At 44.3% G+C, this 26,229-nt stretch overlaps 3 pseudogenes; 1 reads left to right on the plus strand and 2 right to left on the minus strand.

Moving 5' to 3' along the window:
- Window positions 1–8,394: 8,394 nt before the first annotated feature.
- Window positions 8,395–8,512, minus strand: LOC134947140 (5S ribosomal RNA; annotated as a pseudogene).
- A 149-nt stretch (window positions 8,513–8,661) lies between these two features.
- On the minus strand, window positions 8,662–8,779 carry LOC134947277 (5S ribosomal RNA; annotated as a pseudogene).
- Window positions 8,780–13,571: 4,792 nt separating this feature from the next.
- LOC134947141 (5S ribosomal RNA) lies at window positions 13,572–13,689 on the plus strand (annotated as a pseudogene).
- The last annotated feature ends 12,540 nt before the right edge of the window (window positions 13,690–26,229 follow it).

Below are 26,229 nucleotides of genomic sequence, written 5' to 3' on the forward strand. Positions count from 1 at the left end.
TAACATTGGAACAAGTAGTGGAGCTGTAGAAGAACCTAGTACACACCCTGAACATATATATACTGTGTATGCATTGGTCTTTTTATACACTGGATAGTGTATGAAATACAGTATTAATAATTAACACTATGGATGGTCTATACTGTCAGCTGTATAAAACATATTTAACTAATATAAATAACATAAGTGGTCAGGGAAAGGTTAAATATCCCATGGTAAATAAATAAATAAACAAATAAATACACAAACATAATAGTACCAGTAGGAGACAGAACTGCACTTTCTAAGCACACATTCTCCCATCTCATGGTACGGCACCTGACTTATCTTCCTGAAAGCTACTCTGGTAGATGTGGTAGAAGAAGCTGCTAACACCACTCTGTCCCTTAAACTGAATGTTGTGCCAGTAGCTCTGCTGGCCAAGAGGAGGAAGGGTTTCTGGGCATTCTGCCCTTTATACTGCATAATGTGACCTTTGTCATGCTGTGAGGGACTGTTTTTCTGGGCAACTGGAAACCCCCCTGTATTTGCATATGAAGTGGAGAGAGATAAAGTACCAACCAATCAGCTCCTAACTGTCATTTTTCAAAAAGAGCCTGTAAAATGGCAATAAAAGCTAGTACTTTATCTCTTTACTTTTTACTTTTATTTTTGTTTTCATGACTGCATTCATGTTATTTCGCTTTTACTGTACTTCCTTCTTTTATTCATGCAGTTTTCCATGCAGTTTGGCGCTATGGCAATCAACCACAACAGCTGAGAGAATTTTTATTTTTTTTCAACCGGAGTAAACATGAAAACAACTCAAACATGCTTTAATAACAATGGAACTAACAGAGATCCTGGTTAAAGTCTGAATGTCCTTGGGCAGTTAATGTAAGTGTATTTAGCTTCATGCCTTGAGAATGTCATTTTATGAGTAAAAATGCCTTTAGACTATAACATGTTTTAGAATATTGTGTATTTTTCTATAACTTTTATTCTACACTACCCTCATTTATATCCATGCTCAGCAGCATTGTGCAAACATATATATTTATCTTGGAACAGAACATTCGTGAGTAATAACATTTGTAAGAAATCTTTATTCTCATGTACATTCATTATAACTTTTCATTACAGGCAATTTCAATCGGATATAAGGTACATAGGTGAAACGATGACAAATGTATTCTTATGAAAGCAACAAGAACTGCATAGAAACATAAAATGTGAAACGAATGTTTTAATCGAAAATAGGAAACTGATGACCTCATTATTTAGACACAAGAGACATTGGTGGACAAAAGCCTTCAAGAAAACTTACAAGGGCTGATTGGGAGCAAAGCTAAAAGAGCAACTCACTTTTCCCTTGGACAAACCATGTTGCAATGCAAGGGGTGCGAATATATGTATTACATTTAAATGCAGGTTAACTCTTGGCTTTTTTTGCATGTAGCCAACAAATTCTGGACTGCTTCATTTTTACACTTGCTTGTTTTTGTTGGCTCCTCAGTGCTAGATTAAGGTTCACAGCAGCACCCCTCACTACACACAAACAGCACCTGATACTAAACTCACACTGCAGCACCTGATACTACACTCACAGTGCAGCCCCCAATACTACACTAACAATGCAGCATCCGATACTACACACACACTGCAGAACCCCTTACAACACTCAAACACACTGACACCGCAGAATCCATTACTACACTCACACAGTAGAACCCATTACGACACTCACACAGCAGCACCCGTTACTTTACACACACAGCAGAACCCGTTATTATACTCACACCGCAGAACCCGTTACTACACACACAGCAGCACCCGTTACTACACACACAGCAGCACTTACTACACTCACACTGCAGCAACTGATACTACACACATGCAGCAGCACCCATTACTACACACACAGCAGCACCTGTTACTACACTCACACTGCAGCAACTGATACTACACTCACACTGCAGAACCCCTTACTACATACAAACACACTGACACCACAGAATCCATAACTATACTCACACAGCAGAACCCATTATGACACTCACACAGCAGCACCCCTTACTACACACACACAGCAGAACCCGTTATTACACTCACACCGCAGAACCCGTTACTACACACACAGCAGCACCCGTTACTACACACACACAGCAGCACCCATTAGTACACACACACAGCAGCACCCATTAGTACACACACAGCAGGACCCGTTACTACACTCACATATAATAATAATAATAATTATTATTATTATTATTATTATTATTATTATTTTTATTATTTTTTATTATCTGGCCAGATATGGAATTATTACATGTGTCTGGAACATCTTTTGATATTTTACCCTCCCCTCACTTTAAATATGTTGTAAAGGAGACAGTAGATAAAAGCAATTACAGAGTTAAGACCATATTCCTCGTTCTGCAGTGGGAATCCTGTTAGTTGCTTTTCATTTTACACTTGCTTCTCTTATTTTCATGTATTGCTAAATAATTGCACATTGTAACATATGTAGTGCAAGCTCACTGGACTGGAACTCTCTTGTGTAGAATAAACAATGCATAGTTCAGATTATTTAGCAAGGATCTCTCCGATTAAGTGTCATCTCTTCTAGGCATTGTCTATTCCAGTGGTTCTCAAACTCGGTCCTCGGGACCCCACACAGTGCATGTTTTGCAGGTAACCCAGCAAGTGCACAGGTGTATTAATTACTCACTGACACATTTTAAAAGGTCCACAGGTGGAGCTAATTATTTCACTTGTTATTTTGTGAGGAGACCTGCAAAACATGCACTGTGTGGGGTCCTGAGGACCGAGTTTGAGAACCTGTGGTCTATTCCATAGGTTCTCAAACTCGGTCCTCAGGACCCCACACAGTGCATGTTTTGCAGGTAACCCTGCAGGTGCACAGGTGTATTAATTTCGCACTGACACATTTTAAAAGGTCTACAGGTGGAGCTAATTATTTCACTTGTGATTTTTTGAGGAGACCTGCAAAACATGCACTGTGTGGGGTCCTGAGGACCGAGTTTGAGAACCTGTGGTCTATTCTACCCAGTGTAATCACTATGTGTTGTGTCTAAAATGGCTGACTCATCGGTATCCTTCGTGGGTAGGATAAATAATCAAAAATGGAATTGATAACCCAAAATTACTGCCACAGTTTTTTATTGGGTTCATGGTTTTTGTATTTTATGTAAAACTAAACATCTTTATTATGTTCATGGTATCTAAAGCACACTGAGTCCTACCGGAGAAAAATGTTATTTAAAAATAATTTTTATTGTTTTTTGTTCTTTCTTTCTTTCTGTCTTTCTGTCTCTCTTTCTTTCTTTCTTTCTTTCTTTCTTTCTTGTTTTCGACTTTCCCTTCGCCTCCTTCATCTTCTTCTTTTCTCTTCATCTTCACAGTCATCTTCTCTCTTTTTCGTCACCTTCGCCTTCTCCTCCTCTATCATCATTACCTTTGTCACTACCCCCTCCCTTCCCCCTGATGCCTCTTCCTTCTCCTCTCTTTGTCTTCTCCTCCTCCTCCTCCTCTCTTTGTTGTCTCCTCCTCTCTTTGTCTTCTCTTCCTCCTCCTGATTGTCTCCTCCTCCTCCTCTATTTGTCTTCTCCTCTCTTTGTCTACTCCTCCTCCTGCTTCTCTTTGCCTTCTCCTCTCTTTCTCTCCTCCTTCTCCTTTCTTTGTCTTCTCCTCTTCCTCTCTTTGTCTTCTCATCCTCTTTGTCTACTCCTCCTCCTCTCTTTGTCTTCTCCTTCTCCTCTCTTTGTCGTCTCCTCTTCCTCTCTTTGTCTTCCCCTCCTCTTTGTCTACTCCTCCTCCTCTCTTTGTCTTCTCCTCTTCCTCTCTTTGTCTTCCCCACCTCACTTTGTCTTCTCCTTCTCCTCCTCTCTTTGACTCCTCCTCATCTATTTTTCCTTTTTGTCATCTCCTCCTCCTCTGTCTCTTCCTACTTCTCCTCCTCCACTTCCTCTATTTTTGTTCTCTCCTCTTCTGTGTCCTCTTTTTGTTGTTCTCTCCTCCTCTCTTTGTCTTCTCCTCCTTTCTTTGTCTTCGCCTCCTCCTCATTTTGTTCTCTCCTCCTTTCTTTGTCTTCTCCTTTCTTTGTCTTCTATTCCTTATTTTGTTCTCTCCTCCTTTCTTTGTCTTCTCCTCCTCCTTTTCTTCCTCTATTTTTATTCTCTCCTCCTTTCTTTGTCTCCTCCTCCTCTTGTTTTGTTCTCTCCTCCTTTCTTTGTCTTCTCCTCCTCTGTTTTTGTTCTCTCCTCCTTTTCTTTGTCTTCTCCTCTCCTCTATTTGTCTCCTCCTCCTCTCTATTTCTTCTCCTCCTCTTTCTTTCTTTGTCTCCTCTTCTTTCTCTTTGTCTTATTATCCTCCTCCATTTCCTCCTCTGTTTTTCTTCTCCTCTTCCTCCTCTTTGTTCTCTCTTCCTCCATCTTATTCTCCTCTTTGTTTCTGCCTCCTCCTCTCTTTGTCTTCTCCTCCTCCTCTATTTGTCTTCTCCTCCTTCTTCTTCTGTCTTTGGCCCTCATTCCGAGTTGTTCGCTCGCAAGCTGCTTTTAGCAGCATTGCACACGCTAAGCCGCCGCCTACTGGGAGTGAATCTTAGCTTAGCAGAATTGTGAACGAAAGATTCTCAAAATTGCGAATAGAAATTTCTTAGCAGTTTCTGAGTAGCTCGACACTTACTCTGCCACTGCGATCAGTTCAGTCAGTTTCGTTCCTGGTTTGACGTAACGAACACACCCAGCATTCGCCCAGACACTCCACCATTTCTTCAGCCACTCCCGAGTTTTTTCACACACACCCATAAAACGGTCAGTTTCCGCCCAGAAACACCCACTTCCTGTCAATCACACTCCGATCACCAGAACAAAGAAATAACCTCGTAATGCCGTGAGTAAAATACCAAACTTCTTAGCAAATTTACTTGACACAGCCGCAGTGCGAACATTGCGCATGCGCAGTTAGCAGAAAATCGCACCGATGCGAAGAAAAATAACGAGCGAACAACTGGAATGAGGGCCCTTGTCTTCTCCTCCTCATCCTCTTCCTTTCTGTCTTTTCCTCCTCTTCCTCCTCCACCTTCTCTCTTAGTCTTGTCCTTCCATTTCTTTTTCTTATCATTCTCTCTTCGTTTTCCACCTTTTACACATTAGATACCCTGTTGAGGAATCCTCTGGGGACCCATGGCTAAAGGTTTGCCCGTTCCCTTGGGCATTAATGACTGTGCCCAAGTGAGAGATGAAATGGGTGAAAGAGAGATAGGTGTTGCCCACTGCATCTATTGCATTTCGGGGGCTTGGTGCATATGAGGCAAGCAGCCAAACCTCCTGAAATGGCATTCTGTGAGGGTTGGATGCAGTTTTAGGTTTGCTGCATCCCACCCAGGAAGAGAGGGGAAGAAATGGGCAGGGGAGAGAGGAACAGAGTGAGTTAGGTAGAGAGAGACAAGATGTGAGAGAGAAGGGAAATGGGTAAGGGAACGTCAGACAAAATAGGGTGAAATAGAGGGGATGTAGGTACGGGAGAGAGACACAAGATAAGGAAAGAGTGACAGGGGAAGAGGGGGCCAAGGGAGTGAAGAAAAAAACTAGCATTTCCTTTAGTAGTTAGGCTTCATTTTAAGAAAGTCATAAACCCTTTAGCACTTAATTCTCGTGTTAAAAGGGGTTAGCACTACAGTAGAAGAATTTTTTATATTTAATAATTTATTCCTGCAGCAAGTCATAAATTACCAAAAATTGCAATTTGGTCAGAAACAAACACAAAAAACAAACATAAATATAAATGACTGCACTTAGATACTAAACTTGATAATAATATCCACCTGTTCTTAAATACCAATCGGCACAGTTGGATTCTTCTTATATATAGATCACTTATTATGAAACAACACACAGCTGCGCATGTGCACACAGGGGTCTATTCAGAAAGCAGTGAAAAGTGTAGAGAAGTGAGCCAGTGGAGAAATTGCCCATGACCACAATCAGCACTGAAGTAACATTTATAATTTGCATATTATACAATTGTACAGAGCAGCGGATTGGTTGCTATGGGCAACTTCTCCACAGGCACACTTCTCCACTCTTTTCACTGCTTCCTGAATAGACCCCACAGTGAGATGCAACAGCATCTAACTTGTGCGAACGCCTCTGCCTGATTGACAGGCAGACAGGAGGGGGCGTCAACTCAGCATTTAAGGGGCATCACTGCAGATTTGGGGGTGCTTGGTCCAGACAATGCAGGCATGTCCAGACCGTTTTCAGGGCAGGCCACAGCGGCTGCATGAGATGCAGCCACTGTAACCCGAAACATGGCAGGCAGCCGTCTGCCTTCACAGCTAGGCTGCTTAGGCAGAAGGCTACTCTAAACATTGCATGTGTGTGGGGGAGGGGGCAGGGCCCGGCATGCGGGGCAGACTTGCCCTGTGCTGAGAGCCCCCCACATGTCATAGTAATGGATTATAGTTGTGCAATTTTTCGCACATATATGATCCATGCTGAATTGGACCCATAGTTGTAGATCCCTTATAATAAATATAAACAGGCATCTGTTATTCCATGAATGTTTGGAGGATCAGGAAAGCCAGCAGTTTGTACATACTAGTACGGAATGGCTGGAGTCACATGCCGCTTATTTTTCACAGTGCCATCCAGCCATGTCCTCCTCACATCTTCAGACAGATGTCCCATATGCAGCCCAAGTGGATGCTAAGTAACGGTAATTTCCCATTTAATGTTTCTTTTTTCTTTTTATCCAATACTGTCCTGTCCTCAAGGTCAGAAGTCATATATTATAGTAATCATCCTCCTAGTCTGCCCGCGCATCTCACTAATCTGACCTTATTAACGTCAAGTCACTAACCTTATGCGAGTGTCTCCTTCTGCAAATGTGCTGTGGGTTGCCAGGGTCCTGGAGGTGGTGTGCTCACTGAGACAGCAACAAAGCTCTGATATAGGCAGTTACCATTATGACATCATTATGACATCATAGAATGACCTTACAGACCCTACCAGACAGGCCAGGACTGGTTATTTCTGGTTTGAGGCCCCTGTTGTATTTTGCATGACAGAAATGTGATTTTATTCCTTATTTAATATTATTACATTCATTTGAGAATTTTATTATTTTTATGACAGGGTTTCCCTTTAATCTTTGGCTATGTGAGGCTTTGCCTGAGCCCAGTTTTCACCGTAGTTAAAAAAAAAAATTATGTTACAGTGTATCAGTGATCACCTCATTTAAGGATAAAACACTGTTTATGGCACTGAGTTCCCTCATAAGTATTAAGATACTTTAAATGAAACATAATATTAGCCATAAAACTCAACATCGTATTCTCTCCCTTCCCCTTTAGGTTTTGCAGAGCAACTATGAAAAGTTTTGTCCAATTGTCAAGTAAAACTTTGTTTATAAAATCAAATAAACACAACAACATATAAAAAACATATAATAACAGCTGTCTAAAGCCACAAGGACAGCAAATGAATAGGTCTATAAACAGACCACCAGAGGCTGGCATCTGAGACCCTGCTTGATGGGAGGCAGAAAACCCTATAGCAGTGGTTCTCAAACTGTGTGCCATGGCCCCCTTGGGACAATTGCAGGGGTAACTTGTATTGGTGGTCCGGGACCAATTCAAATTATTTATGGTCAAAGTAATAGGCAAAACCAGTACTGATGACTGTCAGTCATAAAATACTGTAGGTGGACAAACATGAGCAAATCTTGTACCTTACCACACAATAATATTCCCATTTATGTACATAGATAATAAGTACCACATTGTATTAGGAATATGTTGCTGAGTCCCAGGCAATTGCAGTGGCTGACAACCAACTTTAAGTACATCCTTAATATATACTGTATGGCTACAGCCCTGAGTGCCAGACAGTTTACTTCCATTTGCTGTTGCCATTTATATCTATTTTGGAAGATGACCTCTCCAGTTTCATAACAAGTAAGAAGATTTAGGGGATCAGGAAGCGATGCTAGGCAACAATTAAAAGGAGAGAAAAGACAAAAAACCCTTGTTTGGGAGCACTCGTTTGTAATAATTGGTATAATGTGAAGTAGAATATGTGATGAAATGACATAAAACTTAACCTTTAATTGTTTCTTGAATAAAAAGAAATAAATGTGAAATAATTTTGAAACTCGTGTCTAATATTTGGAGTAGCGAACTTGTTTAACCTTTTTAGCAAATGAGGTACAAGTTACTAAAGGAAGGTGAAAATATCAGAAAGAATGTGTTTAATGGATACCATAAAGCTCTGATGAAATAAGGGTATCCAGAAAAGTCACTGTACATGCCTTGGAATAAAGGTTTCAATAGAGGCGTGATGTGGTAGCAAGGTTGAGTTGGCAAAAAGAATCTTTTGAGAAGGAAAAAAGGGCCCACTGCACCTGGTATTCTCAGGAGGTTTCCCTTCCTGATACTGACCAGGCCATACCTGCTTAGCTTCCGAGATCGGACAAGATCGGGCGCATTCAGGGTAGTATGGCCGTGGGCCTGTTGTTTGAAGTGTAGAAAAAGAGATAAGAGGGGAAAACCACTCCTATTATCTGTACTGTACATAAATCAAAACCATGAATGGTCCGGGAGGGTTTTTCCAGAAACAGGAGTATGGAAAGCGTTGGATAAGATTTTTCCTTTAAAAGGGCCCACTGCACCTGGTATTCTCAGGAGGTTCTCCTTCCTAGTACTGACCAGGCCATGCCTGCTTAGCTTCCGAGATTGGACAGGATCGGGCGTATTCAGGGTAGTATGGCCGTGGGCCAGTGTAGAGGAAATATGAGTAACAAGAGAGAGTACACTGTTTTCTGTACTTAACACTCAACCAAGGCCGTAGATGGTCTCGAAATGGTATTTCCAGACAAGGGTGTGTCAGGATGATTCGGTGTGTCTAGGATTTATTGTGACATTAGATGGATTTGATAAAGGTGTAATGTGGTGGGTGAGGTTTTGCAGATAGTGAGCTCTATGAAAAATGCTAGAAGATGATATGTACTGTGTATGTGTGTATCTTAAATATTGATTTAAGAGAAAGTATTGAATGAAAATCAAAGCTCAGAAAAAGGCTCATAGATGGTTCAATGATAACAAACAATATACTTGCTGGGCCCCCTGAGGGGAAACCAGATGAGTAATCATATGCTGGCAAAGAGCTCAAGGCTGGCTCATGGATAATATATAAAGCCTTATAATGAGAGTGAAATTAATCAATACCCACTATTGGAAAACAGAGTTTGGAACTAATTAAGGGATGATTGAATGATAATTAACACTATAATGGTTGGTCCCCTGAAGGGAAACCAGATGAGTAATCATATGCTGGTAAGGAGCTCAAGGCTGGCTCACAAATAGTACAATTAACCTTATAGTAGGAGTGAGAATGATAAATACCAAAATAACAAATAATCAATAATTAATGCCAATAAATAGAAAATGCTACCATAAATGCACTTATATATCAAAATCAAGGTAGAATACCTGGATCTAGTGAAAAAACCTTAAAGGCATAGGCGGGTGTTAGGACAATATTGTACAGGTTTTTTTTTCAAGAATGGTGTAATTACTGCAGATAGAACACAGTTCTAAAACAGAGGAGGGTGTAGTGGTACACAGAGGTCTAATATCTGTGACCACTGCCTCTGGGTATGCGGTCAATACTATGAATATAAACACAGATTAAACCCTGGTGGTCTAAAAAAAATTAGCACAGTGCTGATATCAATTACAGCAATACACGGGTATATGATCGGGTATATAATCGGTGTTTAGGCAGGGGATTAGTTCCCATAGTGCCCTATTGGTTGCCGCTGCACACTTGAAACCCTGGTGGTCTAGTGTTAGTTACCACAGCCGCAAGGTAGGCGGCGAACGTTGTCCAAATCTCCTCTGTTAAAAGTCCCGCTACAGTGATGAGCACGGTCGCCCGCTTCCGGACAGGGGGCGTGGCCGCGATGACGTCACTATGGACGTTCTCCTCGACGTACGTTTCACCTGATTAGGCTTGGTCACGAGAGCCTCTCTCTACTGCTCTCCTGTGGCCAGTACTTAAGTGCTGAGATGACCAATGAATTTGTCACTTGGATTTGACAGACTGGTGGTTGAGCCTATCAGATCTCCGGTAGAATGACCAATGGAATCCATATTGGAAAAGGGAAACGGGGAGGGAAAGCAGGGAAGGCTGGAAAGGAAATGGAATGGAGAAAAGTGAAGGTGATGATTGGAAATGTGGATGAAAATAAAAGGAAAGTAATAGGAAAATAAATAAATGAATGGATATAGTGGGAATGAAGGAATGAAAATAATAATAGTGATGAGAAAATGGAGATAAAGATGAATAAGATGAAAAAATAAATAAATAACAGAATGAAAATAAATGAATATAAAAATAAATATAAATATAAATAATAAAAATAATGAAAATAAATAAAAATATATATAAAAAAAAATATAAATAAATAAAATAAAAATAAAATAAAATAAAAATAAAAATAAATATAAATAAAAATAAATAAAAATAAATATAAAAATAAATATAAATATGAAAATAAATATAAATAAAAATAAAAATAAAAGTAAATATAAATGAAAATAAAAATAAAAATGAAAATAAAATTGAAAATAAATATGAAAATGAATGAGAATAAATGAAAATGAAAATAAAAATAAATAGAAATATAAAAGTAAAAGTAAATATGAAAATAATTAAAATAATAATAAATATACTAATAAAATGAATGTAAACTAAATGAATGATAAAGGTAATGAATAAAAGTGAATATAAATGATGAAATATATTGGTGAAATATAAAAAATGATAATGAATAGGTGTGAATGAAGAGAGAGAAGGGGGATAGGTGAAGGTGTGCAATGATGAAGTATAGAAGAGGATGGGACTGTTAGTGAATGGATGGTAAAAAAGGGGGGGGGGGTTTATAGTTTGGGTGTGAGGATTATAGTGCGGAAAAAGGGGGGTGACATATGGGAGGAGTGAAGGATGGAAAGATTGATACTATGAATATGGGTGTGTGGATGGGAGAGTGAGTGAGTATTGTATTGGAGTGTTGTGTGAGAAGAGGTATTATGTGTGAAGGGGAAGTGTATGCCATAATGTGGTGAGATAGAAAGGAATCTGGAGAAGCAAGGAAGAAATGTGGCAGGTGAAGGGAGAGGGTGGGGTTACGGGCTAAGGGGAAAGTGAAAAAGAGGGAATGAACAAAAATTGATAAATGAAGTATGAATGCATGAAAAGTAGTGAATGACTGTGATGAAAAGAAGGGTGGGAGGGTTTGGTGAGAAAAAGAAGAAGAAAAAGAAGGAAAAGAGAAAGGGGGAAGAGCGGGAGTGGGTTGCTGGTTTAGAATGTGATGGAGAGTTATGGAAAGGAAGAGGGGGGAGAAAAAGGAAGGAAAGAGAAGAGAAGGGGACGAAAAAGGGAGGGGGAAAGAAAAGGAAAAGGAGAAGAAGGAGAAAATAGAAGAAGGTGAGGATAGAGAAATAGAGAGGGGAGGGGGTTTGGGTTGGGGTGGGGGTATGGAGAAGGAAAAGGAAAGAAGGGGGGATAGGGGATGAACTGGAATGATCTGGATGAGTGGATATTGGAATTATGTGGGTAGAAAAATGCTGTAATTGATGTATTCATTTAAGCCTTTGGGCATTAGAGTGTCCAGCTTGAAGATCCATTCGGATTCCTTTTTCTGGAGTGCCATGCTGTAATCATCTTATTCATCTTCATCTCCATTTTCATTTTCTCATCACTATTATTATTTTCATTCCTTCATTCCCACTATATCCATTCATTTATTTATTTTCCTATTACTTTCCTTTTATTTTCATCCACATTTCCAATCTTCACTTCACTTTTCTCCATTCCATTTCCTTTCCAGCCTTCCCTGCTTTCCCTCCCCGTTTCCCTTTTCCAATATGGATTCCATTGGTCATTCTACCGGAGATCTGATAGGCTCAACCACCAGTCTGTCAAATCCAAGTGACAAATTCATTGGTCATCTCAGCACTTAAGTACTGGCCACAGGAGAGCAGTAGAGAGAGGCTCTCGTGACCAAGCCTAATCAGGTGAAACGTACGTCGAGGAGAACGTCCATAGTGACGTCATCGCGGCCACGCCCCCTGTCCGGAAGCGGGCGACCGCGCTCATCACTGTAGCGGGACTTTGAACAGAGGAGATTTGGACAACGTTCGCCGCCTACCTTGCGGCTGTGGTAACTAACACTAGACCACCAGGGTTTCAAGTGTGCAACAGCAACCAATAGGGCACTATGGGAACTAATCCCCTGCCTAAACACCGATTATATACCCGATCATATACCCGTGTATTGCTGTAATTGATATCAGCACTGTGCTAATTTTTTTTTAGACCACCAGGGTTTAATCTGTGTTTATATTCATAGTATTGACCGCATACCCAGAGGCAGTGGTCACAGATATTAGACCTCTGTGTACCACTACACCCTCCTCTGTTTTAGAACTGTGTTCTATCTGCAGTAATTACACCATACTTGAAAAAAACCTGTACAATATTGTCCTAACACCCGCCTATGCCTTTAAGGTTTTTTCACTAGATCCAGGTATTCTACCTTGATTTTGATATATAAGTGCATTTATGGTAGCATTTTCTATTTATTGGCATTAATTATTGATTATTTGTTATTTTGGTATTTATCATTTTCACTCCTACTATAAGGTTAATTGTACTATTTGTGAGCCAGCCTTGAGCTCCTTACCAGCATATGATTACTCATCTGGTTTCCCTTCAGGGGACCAACCATTATAGTGTTAATTATCATTCAATCATCCCTTAATTAGTTCCAAACTCTGTTTTCCAATAGTGGGTATTGATTAATTTCACTCTCATTATAAGGCTTTATATATTATCCATGAGCCAGCCTTGAGCTCTTTGCCAGCATATGATTACTCATCTGGTTTCCCCTCAGGGGGCCCAGCAAGTATATTGTTTGTTATCATTGAACCATCTATGAGCCTTTTTCTGAGCTTTGATTTTCATTCAATACTTTCTCTTAAATCAATATTTAAGATACACACATACACAGTATCATCTTCTAGCATTTTTCATAGAGCTCACTATCTGCAAAACCTCACCCACCACATTACACCTTTATCAAATCCATCTAATGTCACAATAAATCCTAGACACACCGAATCATCCTGACACACCCTTGTCTGGAAATACCATTTCGAGACCATCTACGGCCTTGGTTGAGTGTTAAGTACAGAAAACAGTGTACTCTCTCTTGTTACTCATATTTCCTCTACACTGGCCCACGGCCATACCACCCTGAATACGCCCGATCCTGTCCAATCTCGGAAGCTAAGCAGGCATGGCCTGGTCAGTACTAGGAAGGAGAACCTAGTACTAGGAAGGGCAGTGGGCCCTTTTAAAGGAAAAATCTTATCCAACGCTTTCCATACTCCTGTTTCTGGAAAAACCCTCCCGGACCATTCATGGTTTTGATTTATGTACAGTACAGATAATAGGAGTGGTTTTCCCCTCTTATCTCTTTTTCTACACTTCAAACAACAGGCCCACGGCCATACTACCCTGAATGCGCCCGATCTTGTCCGATCTCGGAAGCTAAGCAGGTATGGCCTGGTCAGTATCAGGAAGGGAAACCTCCTGAGAATACCAGGTGCAGTGGGCCCTTTTTTCCTTCTCAAAAGATTATTTTTGCCAACTCAACCTTGCTACCACATCACGCCTCTATTGAAACCTTTATTCCAAGGCATGTACAGTGACTTTTCTGGATACCCTTATTTCATCAGAGCTTTATGGTATCCATTAAACACATTCTTTCTGATATTTTCACCTTCCTTTATTAACTTGTACCTCATTTGCTAAAAAGGTTAAACAAGTTCGCTACTCCAAATATTAGACACGAGTTTCAAAATTATTTCACATTTATTTCTTTTTATTCAAGAAACAATTAAAGGTTAAGTTTTATGTCATTTCATCACATATTCTACTTCACATTATACCAATTATTACAAACGAGTGCTCCCAAACAAGGGTTTTTTGTATTTTCTCTCCTTTTAATTGTAGTCTAGTCTACAAAATTCCTGGGAGCACCGCCAATTAAAAGCAGTTTAAAATCTTTTTGTTAACTGCATATATATTGGTTTCTTCATCTTTGATGTCATTTCCATACCTCGTTTAGATTGTAAGACTAGTGCGGTTCCATACTGAATTTATCTTCAGCGATGCTAGGCACCCTGCGACGTGCTGCTATGTCAGCGTTGTTTCATCAGATCAGTTTTATATTTACATATATTACTCTCCCCAGGATGGCTACATTTAGAGGCATCTTTTGCAGTAGCGTATCTGCAGTAGGTGCACATGGAACCCTGTTGTCCAGAGGTTCCACACCACATACCCGGCCTGCGCCAGCGGCATCTCTAGAGAGGAGGGGATCCGTGTGCAGACTCTGTGTGTGGGCCCCCTCCTCTCCTGTAGCCGTCACCGCCGCTGTCCGCAGCTGAGACTATGGCACAGTGCCAGAGTCTACAGCGCATGTGCAGTACTCCGAAAAATGGCCTCCGCACCATTTTTTCAGAGTCCTGCGCATGCGCTGTAGACTGGCACTGTGCCAGAGTCTATAGTGCTCAGTGCGCTAGCAGTGGCGGTAATGGCTACGGGAGAGGAGGGGGCCCACACACAGTCGCCGATGGACGCCGGAAAGGTAAGTATAGAAGAAATGGGTGCAGTGTGTGCGGTGTGGGCCCCCTCTGGACACAGGAGCCCGTGTGCACCGCACACACTGCACCCATTATAGATACGCCAGTGCTCTGCGCTCACTAAATGTACTTACACTGTGCAGCGTCTGAGGCCACTTTCACCAACGCCATTTTCCATAACGTGTGTGCACGTGCGGTAGAGTGTAGCACAGTGTGCATGCACCAGCATGAGAGGGGGTTGCTTGGACACTGCCTGCACACAGACCACTTCCCCTCATAAGATGCCCCTGGTTCAGGACTGATAGTGTTTGTGGTCTACATGCCTCCTGTACATGGTATTAGCCTCACTTCTCTGTGGCTCATAATAGGCCCTTGAACATTTTCAGCCCCAGGCCCATGTCAAAGTCGAAAAAATATTACAGAGCACACATCACTTACAAACTACACACACATGCCCACTGCGCGTGCACTTGTTCTGCGTGCGTGCACATATCCGCAATTTGCGTATGGTTGCTCCCGCGGTCCTGCGCGTGGTGTGGGTATTTACGGCAGAGTTTGTGAACGCATGGAGAGCTATCAAAACATTACATATTTAATCCAAATAGTGCACATTGTACACATAGTCCCCCTGCACCACATCAGAAAGTATCAACAGTTTAAATGATTCCAGAACAAAGGGATTCACCTTTACAGGATAAGAGGGGACAGACTAAGGTTATAAGGTGGTGTTTGGTATCCAGCTGTAGGGTATTTTAAGGGTAACATTCCGGTGTTGGTTTGCGGAAGATCGCATGTTCCTGCGGATAGTTAGGTGCAGAAGCAGAATATAGATATAAACTGTATTTACTGTATATTATGTATGCGGCGGGAATCCAGAGGAGACCACCCACAAGAGCAGTTGGGAAAGACATCGCCTACCTTTTCAAATCGACCTATGACCTCTCCTGTACTGTAAAAGTGCATTCCTGTGTCCAATAGACAAAGGGATTACAGTATCCATTGTATTGCTTTTGGAAGAATTGTATAAATAAAGCCTGTTGCAGCCTGGCCGGGCACAAGACTCTCAATGCTATCAACCTGATAGCGGAGGACCGGACCGGGAAGCGCACGCAAATATTCTCACGTATGTACATTGACTGTAGCCATTTACTCTGTTGTATTGTAGTGCATAATTTGTATTGTTAACCCCCTTTCAGTAATATTACTCTGTGGTGTCGGAACCCAGTGATTAACTACAAATCGGTGTTGTGTCCTCTTTTCCTTGCTAAGGTTTAAAGTGTATTGCATTACCTAACTGTATAAGGTTTAAAAGCGTATTAATTGGGTGTGTACGCGCTGCGAGTGCTTTGTACCGTCAGCGCGGTGTTTGTACGCAGAGTCCGTACATGGTACGGGACTCATTTACGCAAATAGCGTAAAAGGTACGTAGAGTGCATATTAAGTCTAGCGGCCGCAGCGGCTCCATGGTAAAAGTGTGTTTAAAGGTATAGCTTTATGTTTAATATCAAATCGACATTATCACCCATGAGGCCCTTTATCCGGCTCTGTAGCAGGGAAGGGTATTGCATACCATTGATGGTTCCTACCACTGAATGTTTGCACATTTCCTTTGCACATGCGTGGTTGCAGACGGCTCTCTGCTGCAGGCAGCCTGCGAACTCTGTCTTGTGTCTCCTTACTGTGTTACTGCTGCTCAGTGTGTCAGTGGAGCATGTAGGGATTGGGAGAGGCCAGGGGCTGGGCTACAGCTTGTACTTTTATTTTTCTTTCTGCTGCGGGGTACACTGGGCTCCACAAGGATAGACATTGGGGTGTAGAGTAGGATCTTGATCCGAAGCACCGACAGGCTCAAAAGCTCTGACCTTCTTCCCAAGATGCATAGCACCGCCTCCTATATCACCCCGCCTCCGTGCACAGGAGCTCAGTTTGTAGCTGGTGCTTGCAGTGCAAGCATATAAAAGGAAGAGCTGCTCACAGCAGCTCTAGAAAAAGCTTTTTCTGAGGAAAAAAAGAAGACTAAAAGGGCTGCAGCAGAGGCACAGATTGTGCTGGATGTCAGTAAATATTGCCTGCTGCAGCTCCATCTCTCCCCCAACGGCGCTGTACACTCCCGTGCCCTGGTTGCCGGGTACCTACAGCAGGAGGCTCCGGTTTTCTTCCAAGTTAGTCACACACGGCTGGGGCTCTCTGGGATCGCGTGGCCATGCTTCGGGAGGTGGTAAGTGGGTCCCGCTTGCGGGACCCGGTCTTTATCGCGATCCGGCGCGGTCAGTGGTAGGTGGGCCGCACGCGCTGGCGGTGGACACTGTGGCAGTACAGGCGATCCCACTAGATCACCAGGGCATGAAACAGGTCAGGTTTTCTCTATAAACCATTTTATTAGAGCCCGCAGTACCCGGTGGTTTTGCCAGCAGGGGGATAGAGCTTGGACCTGATGCCCCTCCCCCAGCCCCACGGCGCCATTTTCTGCAAATGTTCCCGCCCTGGAGCTGCATATCTGTCTCTCCCTCACTCCCTGGCAGTGTCTGCAGCGCCATTATCCTTCAGCTCACTGTTCCTGGGAATGCTTGGGCAAATCCTCCTATGTAAAGCCACCTGGTTGTCAGCGCTGTGACTTTACAAGACACTTAAGTATTCTACCTGCCTTTTTTTAGTCAGTGTTAGTTAAGAAAGAGTGCACTTAGTCAGGGTTTCCTAGTACAATTACCCTGTGATATACATCCAGTTCTTACTGTGTACTGTTATATCTATTGTTATATAGCTGTGTAAGCTAGTCCAGTGCAGTATTATTGTTAGTAATAACCTCTGCATTGTACAAACTGTGACTATTTGTGTGTGCATTTGATAGCTGAGTGGTGTCCATTTCGTGTCTTTCACTCAACCTGCTATCCCTATATTCTATAACCTGAGGGGGATTGGTGCGTCAGGTTTTATCTAATATAGGATTTTCACAAAGATATTGGGGTATATGCAATTGCCGGCGAATCGCGGCAATTTTTCGCCCGTTTTTTAATTCGACACAATTCGACCATCGAATTCCGGCAAGTGGGTGCCGGAATTCAACATATTCAATAAAAAACGGATTCGACAGTCCAGCTGTCGAAAAACGGCCGATTTGACGGATTTCGATTAGACTTGTAAAAACGTAAAAAAACTGGAAAAACCGGTAAAAATCACAAAAAAAATTGCGTGGGGTCCCCCCTCCTAAGCATAACCAGCCTCGGGCTCTTCGAGCCGGTCCTGGTTCTAAAAATCCGGGGGGGAAACTGACAGGGGATCCCCCGTATTTTTAAAACCAGCACCGGGCTCTGCGCCTGGTGCTGGTGCAAAAAATACGGGGGACAAAAAGCGTAGGGGTCCCCCGTATTTTTTACACCAGCATCGGGCTCCACTAGCTGGACAGATAATGCCACAGCCGGGGGTCACTTTCATACAGCGCCCTGCGGCCGTGGCATTAAATATCCAACTAGTCACCCCTGGCCAGGGTACCCTGGGGGAGTGGGGACCCCTTCAATCAAGGGGTCCCCCCCAGCCACCCAAGGGCCAGGGGTGAAGCCCGAGGCTGTCCCCCCCATCCAAGGGCTGCGGATGGGGGGCTGATAGCCTTGAGAAAATTGAAAGAATATTGTTTTTTCCAGTAGTACTACAAGTCCCAGCAAGCCTCCCCACAAGCTGGTACTTGGAGAACCACACCTTGAAAGTAAAAGTTTATTTCATACATGCCGACACATACATACTTACCTATGTTGACCCGCCGACTGCCACGCCCCCCTCATCACTGAAGAATCCGGGGTACCTGTGAATAAAATTATACTCACCTGATCCAGTGTCCGGATCTTTTTAAATAATCCTCGTACTTTGCAAAACAACAAAACGGCAACCCGGACCAAACGGACTGAAAGGGGTCCCATGTTTACACATGGGACCCCTTTCCACGAATGCCGGGACCCCACGTGACTCCTGTCACAGAGGGTCCCTTCAGCCAATCAGCGAGCGCAACGTCGTGGCACTCTGCTGATTGGCTATGCGCGTCTTAGCTGTCAGACAGCGCATCGCAAAGCCTTGCCATTATATTGAATGGTGGGAACTTTGCGGTCAGCGGTGAGGTCACCCGCGGTCAGCGGCTGACCGTGAGTAACCCCACCGCTGACCGCAAAGTTCCCACCATTGAAACTAATGGAGGGAGCTGTGCGATGCGCTGTCTGCCAGCAGACGCGCATACAGCCAATCAGGAGAGTGCCACGAAGTGGCGCTTCCTGATTGGCTGAAGAGACCTTTCTGTGACAGGAGTCACGGGGGGGTCTCTGCATTCGGGGAAAGGGGTCCCATGTATAAACATGGGACCCCTTTCAGTCCGCCTGGTCCGGGTGTTCATTTTTTTTTTTTTTGCCAAGTACGTGGATTATAATAAAAGACCACAGGACACTGGATCAGGTGAGTATGATTTTATTTTCAGGTACACCGTGGATTCTACTTGGACAAGTGGACAGAGGTCGGCGTGTGAACATAGGTAAGTATGTGTGTGTCGACATGTGTGAAATAAAGTTTTACTCTCATGGTGTGCGTGTCCTGTTTTTATTTGGGTATTTTTTTCCAGTAGAACTACAGGTACCAGCGGGCCCGTTTTTCCACCCGCATGCTGGGACTTGTAGTTCTTCTGGAAAAAACAATATTCTGTCATTTTATTCAAGGCTATCAGCCCCCCATCCGCAGCCCTAGGATGGGGGGGGGACAGCCTCGGGCTTCACCCCTGGCCCTTGGGTGGCTGCGGGGGGACCCCTTGATTGAAGGGGTCCCCACTCCCCCAGGGTACCCCGGCCAGGGGTGACTAGTTGGATATTTAATGCCATGGCCGCAGGGCGCTGTATAAAAGTGACCCCCGGCTGTGGCATTATCTGTCCAGCTAGTGGAGCCCGATGCTGGTGTAAAAAATACGGGGGATCCCTACGCTTTTTGTCCCCTGTATTTTTTGCACCAGCACCAGGCGCAGAGCCCGGTGCTGGTTTTAAAAATACGGGGGATCCTCTGTCAGTTTTTCCCCCTTATTTTTAGAACCAGGACCGGCTCGAAGAGCCCGAGGCTGGTTATGCTTAGGAGGGGGGACCCCACGCTATTTTTTTTCTGATTTTTAACATTCCATTTAAAAATAAATTAAAAAAAAAATATTTAAAAAAATATATAAATAATACTTGTGCCTCCAAAATAGACAAACCAAGTACCTAATCCCTTCTAATATAAATAGATATGCTATTACCAATAAAAAAAAACACAAAAAAAACATGTTTTTAAATTTTTTTATTAGATTCCGCCAGCAAAGTGTGGCGGATTGAAAATGACAAATTTACTGTCTAAAAGCACTGTTGTCGAATTTACAAACTTCAATTGAATATACTTTTGTCGAATTGCCGCATTTGTACCATTGCAGAAATGTCGAATTTGACAAATGTCGAATTTCAAAAAGTCGAATTTGGAAAGTCCGTTTTTTTGATGAAAAGTACTGAATTGCATTGTCGAAAAAAAAATTTGGGCGAAAATGTCCCATTTTTCGACATTTTCGGGAATTCGACCGCAATTGCATATACCCCATACTGTATTACGTAATTTTCTCTGTGATTTAATCACCATATCTCTCCTTTATCTCTGCTGGTGCTGACAACACTGCACAGGGGTTTGGGCTAGAGGTATTGTGCTGCTGACAAATTGTACTGTGTTACCTGATACTACAAGTTATATTATGTCTGCTTCTGAGGGTAACGGTTCTGGGGCTGAACACACTGCCGATGTTGCTGAAGCCGCAGATATCTATGAGGAGAACATAGTAGCTTTGGGCTCTGGTTCTGGGGGCTCCTTGTCCCCCAATGGGATGGTGGCAATGGGGGCAAATAATGACCTGCCATGGGCCACTTTTTCCACGCTTCTGCATACGCTAGTTCATAAACTAACACCCCCTATGGGACCCCCAATGCCAGTACAACTGTTTGTGGTCCCTGCAGCTAACTCGCCCCGTGGGCGGACGATTTATCTGCTCAAATAAAGAAGTTGAACCAGTCCCTGACTACTAAGCAGTCTGACCGTCGCTCGCCTACGTCCAAGGGGTCCTCTAAGCGAGCGCTTGTCTCCTCACATTCAACTGCTGTCACTGACACCTCGTCGGATGAAGACGGCACTTACACTGACCCCACAGGTTCTGATTCGGATACGGCTGATGGGGAGGGTGCTTCACATGTGGATGTTCCTGATCTTTTGGAGGCTATTCAGTTAATTTTACAGATTACGGATGATCCTGAGCCATCCGTTCCTCCTAAGCGTCAGAAGGTGATTAAACAAGTTTTACCTCACTCTGACCACCTAATTGATATACGTCAGGAACCCTGGGAAAACCTGGGTATGAAGTTTGTGCCTCAAAAGAAAATGCTGGCTCGCTATCCCTTCACGCCAGAGCTGTCTAAGAATTGGGAAACGCCTCCTCCAGTGGACTCACATGTGACTAGGATGGTGGTTTCCTCAGCTCTACCAGTCACCACAGTCACGTCTCTAAATGAGCCTACGGATAAACGTGTGGAGGGTTGTCTGAAAGCGATTTACACCCTCATGGGTGCTGCACAAAGGCCCACTATTGCAGCTACTTGGGCTGCAGAGGCCATTGAAGCATGGGCCTTGGAGTTAGATGCTGAAATCTACTCTGACCATGCTAGACAATCCTTGTCATATATTGTCACAGCTTCTCGTTATATTAAAGAGACGGCTTCTGATGCTGGTATCCTGGCAGCAAAGGCCTCTACTACATCAGTCCTGGCTCACCAGATATTGTGGCTGAGATCCTGGTCTGTGGATCTGGACTCTAGAAAAATCATGGAGGTACTCCCTTTTAAGGGAGATATTCTGTTTGGTGAGGATTTAAATAAGATTGTGGCTGACTTGGCTACTGCCAAAACTGCCTGTCTGCCAAGTACTGCTCCTTCTGTGTTGAAGGCTAAAGGTACTTCCTTTCACCCCTTTCATCCTTCAGGTAAAGCAAAAGGTCAGGCGCACAACAAGCAGGCCCGCACTTCAAAACCCGGTAAGCCTAAGCCCAAAAGAGCCTGGGCGGCCCGTCAGCCAGCTTCAAAGACAGATAAGCCTGCCGCAGGACGGGGCGGGCCTCCCTCTGGGGGAACCCAGGGTGGGGGGCCGGCTTCTAGGGTATACCCAGGAATGGTTGAAGTCCACTTCAGATGCCTGGGTACGGGAAGTCGTCACTCAAGGTTACGCCATAGCCTTCAAAAACCAACCCCCTCATCAATTTTGCCAGACAGATGTCCCGTTGGACGAGACAAAGGCAAACACTCTACATTCAGTGGTACAGACCCTTCTGGATACAGGAGTCGTGGTACAGGTGACTCTTGCGCAGAGGGGCAGGGGGTACTATTCTCCGCTGTTTCTAGTCCCGAAACCGAATGGGTCCTCCCGGCCCATTCTCAACCTCAAGGCATTGAACAGGTTTGTGAAGATTTCCAAGTTCCGGATGGAAACGCTTTGCTCTATAGTTCTGGCCTTGGAACCTGGGGACTTCATGGTCTCCCTGGATATACAGGATGCTTACCTGCATATTCCTATAGCAGTGTCTCATCAGCAATACCTGAGATTTGCGATTGGCAACTGCCATTACCAGTTTCGGGCGTTACCTTTTGGTTTAACAACGGCTCCGCAAGCCTTTACAAAAGTCATGGCGGTAATGACGGTGGTACTCCGCCGTCAAGGGGTCAGGATACTGCCGTATTTGGACGACTTGTTAATCCTGGCAAATTGCCCAGAACTTCTCCTGCGTCATCTAGATGTGACGGTCCAGTTTCTGCAAGCCCACAGGTGGCTCATCAACGGGAAGAAGTCATCCCTGATTTCTGCTCAGAGCATGGTGCATCGGAAAGCACTATTAGACACTCACAACCAGCGGTTGTTCCTGTCTCAGGAGAAAGTCCTGAAACTTCAGGACAAGATTCGTTGCTTCCTATCTCGTCCGCAGGTGTCGATACATTCGGTGATGCAGGTGCTGGGCCTCATGGTGTCAGCATTCGACATGGTGGAGTACGCTCAATTTCACTCTCGCCCTCTCCAGAGGCTGATTCAAGCCAAATGGGACAGCCTGCCTCACCGGATCTGGTCTCAAATGATCTCATTGACTCCGGAGGTTTGTCTGTCGCTGCTCTGGTGGCTCCGGGACCAACAACTGTGCAGGGGCCGTCCGTTCTGGATATCCGACTGGGTCCTGTAGATGACAGATGCCAGTCTAAGAGGTTGGGGCGCGGTGCTGGAGCAACACTCCCTTCAGGGGCGGTGAACCAAGGAGGAGTCCCTCCTCTCGATCAATATTCTGGAGTTGCGGGCGGTCTCCAATGCCTTGATCCTAGCCCAGCATTTAATGCAGAACCATCCTGTTCAAGTACAGTCGGACAACGCAACCACAGTGGCTTACATAAATCATCAAGGCGGCACTCAAAGCCGCCTAGCAATGAAGGAAGTCTCACGGATTCTACAGTGGGCATAACGCCATCTACCGGCCATATCGGCAATATTCATTCCGGGAGTCCTGAATTGGGAAGCGGACTTTCTCAGTCGTCAGGACGTGCATGCCGGCGAGTGGGGCCTCCATCCAGAAGTGTTTCAACTCCTAGTGGAAAGGTGGGGCCTTCCAGACGTAGATCTGATGGCGTCTCGACACAATCACAAGGTTCCGGTCTTCGGAGCAAGGACAAGGGATCCTCAAGCAGCATTCGTGGATGCGCTGGCGGTACCGTGGAGGTTTCGGCTGCCGTAAGTGTTTCCTCCGGTGTCACTCCTGCCCAGGGTAATTCGGAAGTTCAAGCAAGAAAAAGGATTTCTGCTTCTCATAGCTCCAGTGTGGCCCAGACGGCACTGGTTCTCAGACCTGCGGGCCCGGAAACTGGCTTCGGCTCGGATTTACTATAGGGTCTGGCATTCTTACTTTGTCTGGTGCGCATCTAACGATTATGACGCTTCCAAGTTTAGTATAGCCAAGTTGTTGGCTTTTCTTCAGCAGGGCCTGGACTTAGGCCTGCGTCTGGCCTCCCTCAAGGTTCAAATATCTGCCTTGTCGGTGTTGTTTCAGAGAAAAATTGCGACCTTACCTAATGTGCATACCTTTACTCAGGGTGTGTTGCGTATATAACCTCCCTATGTCCCGCCTGTGGCTCCTTGGGACTTGTCAGTGGTTTTGGAGGTGTTACAAGAGTCTCCGTTTGCACCTCTTGGTTCAACTGACCTTAAGTGGCTTTCTCTTAAGGTGGTGTTTCTGCTGGCTATTGCTTCAGCTAGAAGAGTGTCAGATTTGGGTGCCTTGTCCTGTAGTTCCCCATATCTGATATTTCACCATGACCGGGCGGTTCTTAGGACTCGTCCCGGCTATCTACCTAAGGTGGTTTCTTCGTTCCACCTTAATCAGGAGATTGTGGTTCCGGCACTTGTTTCTCCTGATCTGTCTCCCAAAGAGCGGTCTTTGGATGTGTTACGGGCTCTCCGTATCTATGGGAAGAGAACGGCTCCTATTAGGAAATCTGATTCTCTTTTTGTTGTGTTTGGGTTTCACAAACGTGGCTGGCCTGCTCACAAGCAAACTCTGGCCAGATGGATTAGAATGGTGATTGCACATGCTTATGTGAAGGCTGGTCTCTCTGCTCCTGATCACATTAAGGCCCATTCTACTCGGTCTGTTAGACCTTCTTGGGCGGCCCAACGTGGTGCGACCCTTGAACAATTGTGCAAGGTGGCTACGTGGTCCTCAGTGAACACGTTCATTAGGTTCTATGCCTTCGATACCGCCGCTTCCCAGGATGCTTCCTTTGGACGCCGGGTTCTTGTGCCCGCTTCAGTGCATCCCCTCCCGTAAGGAACTGCTTTTGGACATCCCAAATGTCTATCCTTGTGGAGCCCAGTGTACCCCGCAGCAGAAAACAAGTTTTATGGTAAGAACTTACCTTTGTTAAAACTCTTTCTGTGAGGTACACTGGGCTCCACAAGGCGCCCACCCTGACGCACTAAGCTTCTTTGGGTTGGTATGGCATTAGCCGCTGACACTTCTCCTGTTGGGAGAGTGTGGTATTTGTGGCAACTGGCAGTTGTCGTCTCTTTTACTTGCTACTGCATTGGGCTGGTTAACAAAACTGAGCTCCTGTGCATGGAGGCAGGGTGATATAGGAGGCGGCGCTATGCATCTTGGGAAGAAGGTCAAAGCTTTTGAGCCTGTTGGTGCTTCGGATCAAGATCCTACTCTACACCCCAATGTCTATCCTTGTGGAGCCCAGTGTACCTCGCAGAAAGAGTTTTAACAAAGGTAATCCAACATCAGAAAATATTTTTTCAATATAGTTAATATAATGTAAACCGTCTCCAGGGATTTATAGTGTTGACTGTATTTCCCCAAATCAGATGGGCATAGATTAGGGATGAGCGGGTTCAGTTCTCAGAGAACCAAACCGTACCGGACTTCACCTTTCGAGCCCGGATCCGAGTCAGGCTCGGGTTTTCCCAACTGACTCGGAAACCAGAACGAGGCAAAACGTCATCATCCCGCTTTCGAATTCTCGCGGGGTTTGGATTCCAAATAAGGAGCCGCACGTCCCCGCCATTTTCACTACAGCATTGGAGAGTGTAGAGAGAGGAAGTGTCTCCGTTCTCTCAGTGTCCGTGTCTTGTGCTGTATTTGTCCAGTCACAGTAGTTGTGTCCTCTTGCTGCCATATGTCCATTGCTGCTGTGTTGTGCTGCATCAGTCCAGTGGTAGTGTCCTGTGCATCAGCCATCAATCATTCCAATGACCAGGCAGTCACAGTGGTTGTGTCCTCTTGCTGCCATATGTCCATTGCTGCTGTGTTCTGCGGCATCAGTACAGTGGTAGTGTCCTGTGCATTAGCGATCAGTCATACCAGTGACCAGGCAGTCACAGTGGTATACTCTGCTGCCATATGTCCAGTGCTGCTATATAATAATAATAATAATAATAACAAGAAGTCCCTTACAGTGTTGCGGTGTTTCCTGCATCAGACCAGTGGTAGTGTCCCGTGCATCAGCCATCAGTCATTCCAGTGACCAGGCAGTCACAGTGGTATACTCTGCTGTCATATGTCCAGTGCTGTTGTATAATAATAATAATAATAATAACAACAAGTCCCTTACAGTGTTGCTGTGTTGTCCTGCATCAGACCAGTGGTAGTATCCTGTACATCAGCCATCAGTCATTCCATTGACCAGGCAGTCACAGTGGTATACTCTGCTGCCATATGTCCAGTGCTACTGTGCCGCATATTTAGTTATATAACTCCAGAAAAATAATGGAGAACAAAAATTTGGAGGATAAAATAGGAAAAGATCAAGAACCAATTCCTTCTAGTGCTGAAGCTGCTTCCAGTAGCCATGACATAGATGATGAAATGCCATCAACGTCGTCTGCCAAGGCCGATGCACAATGTGATAGTAGAGGGCACATAAAATCCAAAAAGCCAAAGTTCAGTAAAAAGA

Source organism: Pseudophryne corroboree, chromosome 7 (genome assembly GCF_028390025.1).
Source record: "Pseudophryne corroboree isolate aPseCor3 chromosome 7, aPseCor3.hap2, whole genome shotgun sequence".
Taxonomy (NCBI): Eukaryota; Metazoa; Chordata; class Amphibia; order Anura; family Myobatrachidae; genus Pseudophryne; species Pseudophryne corroboree.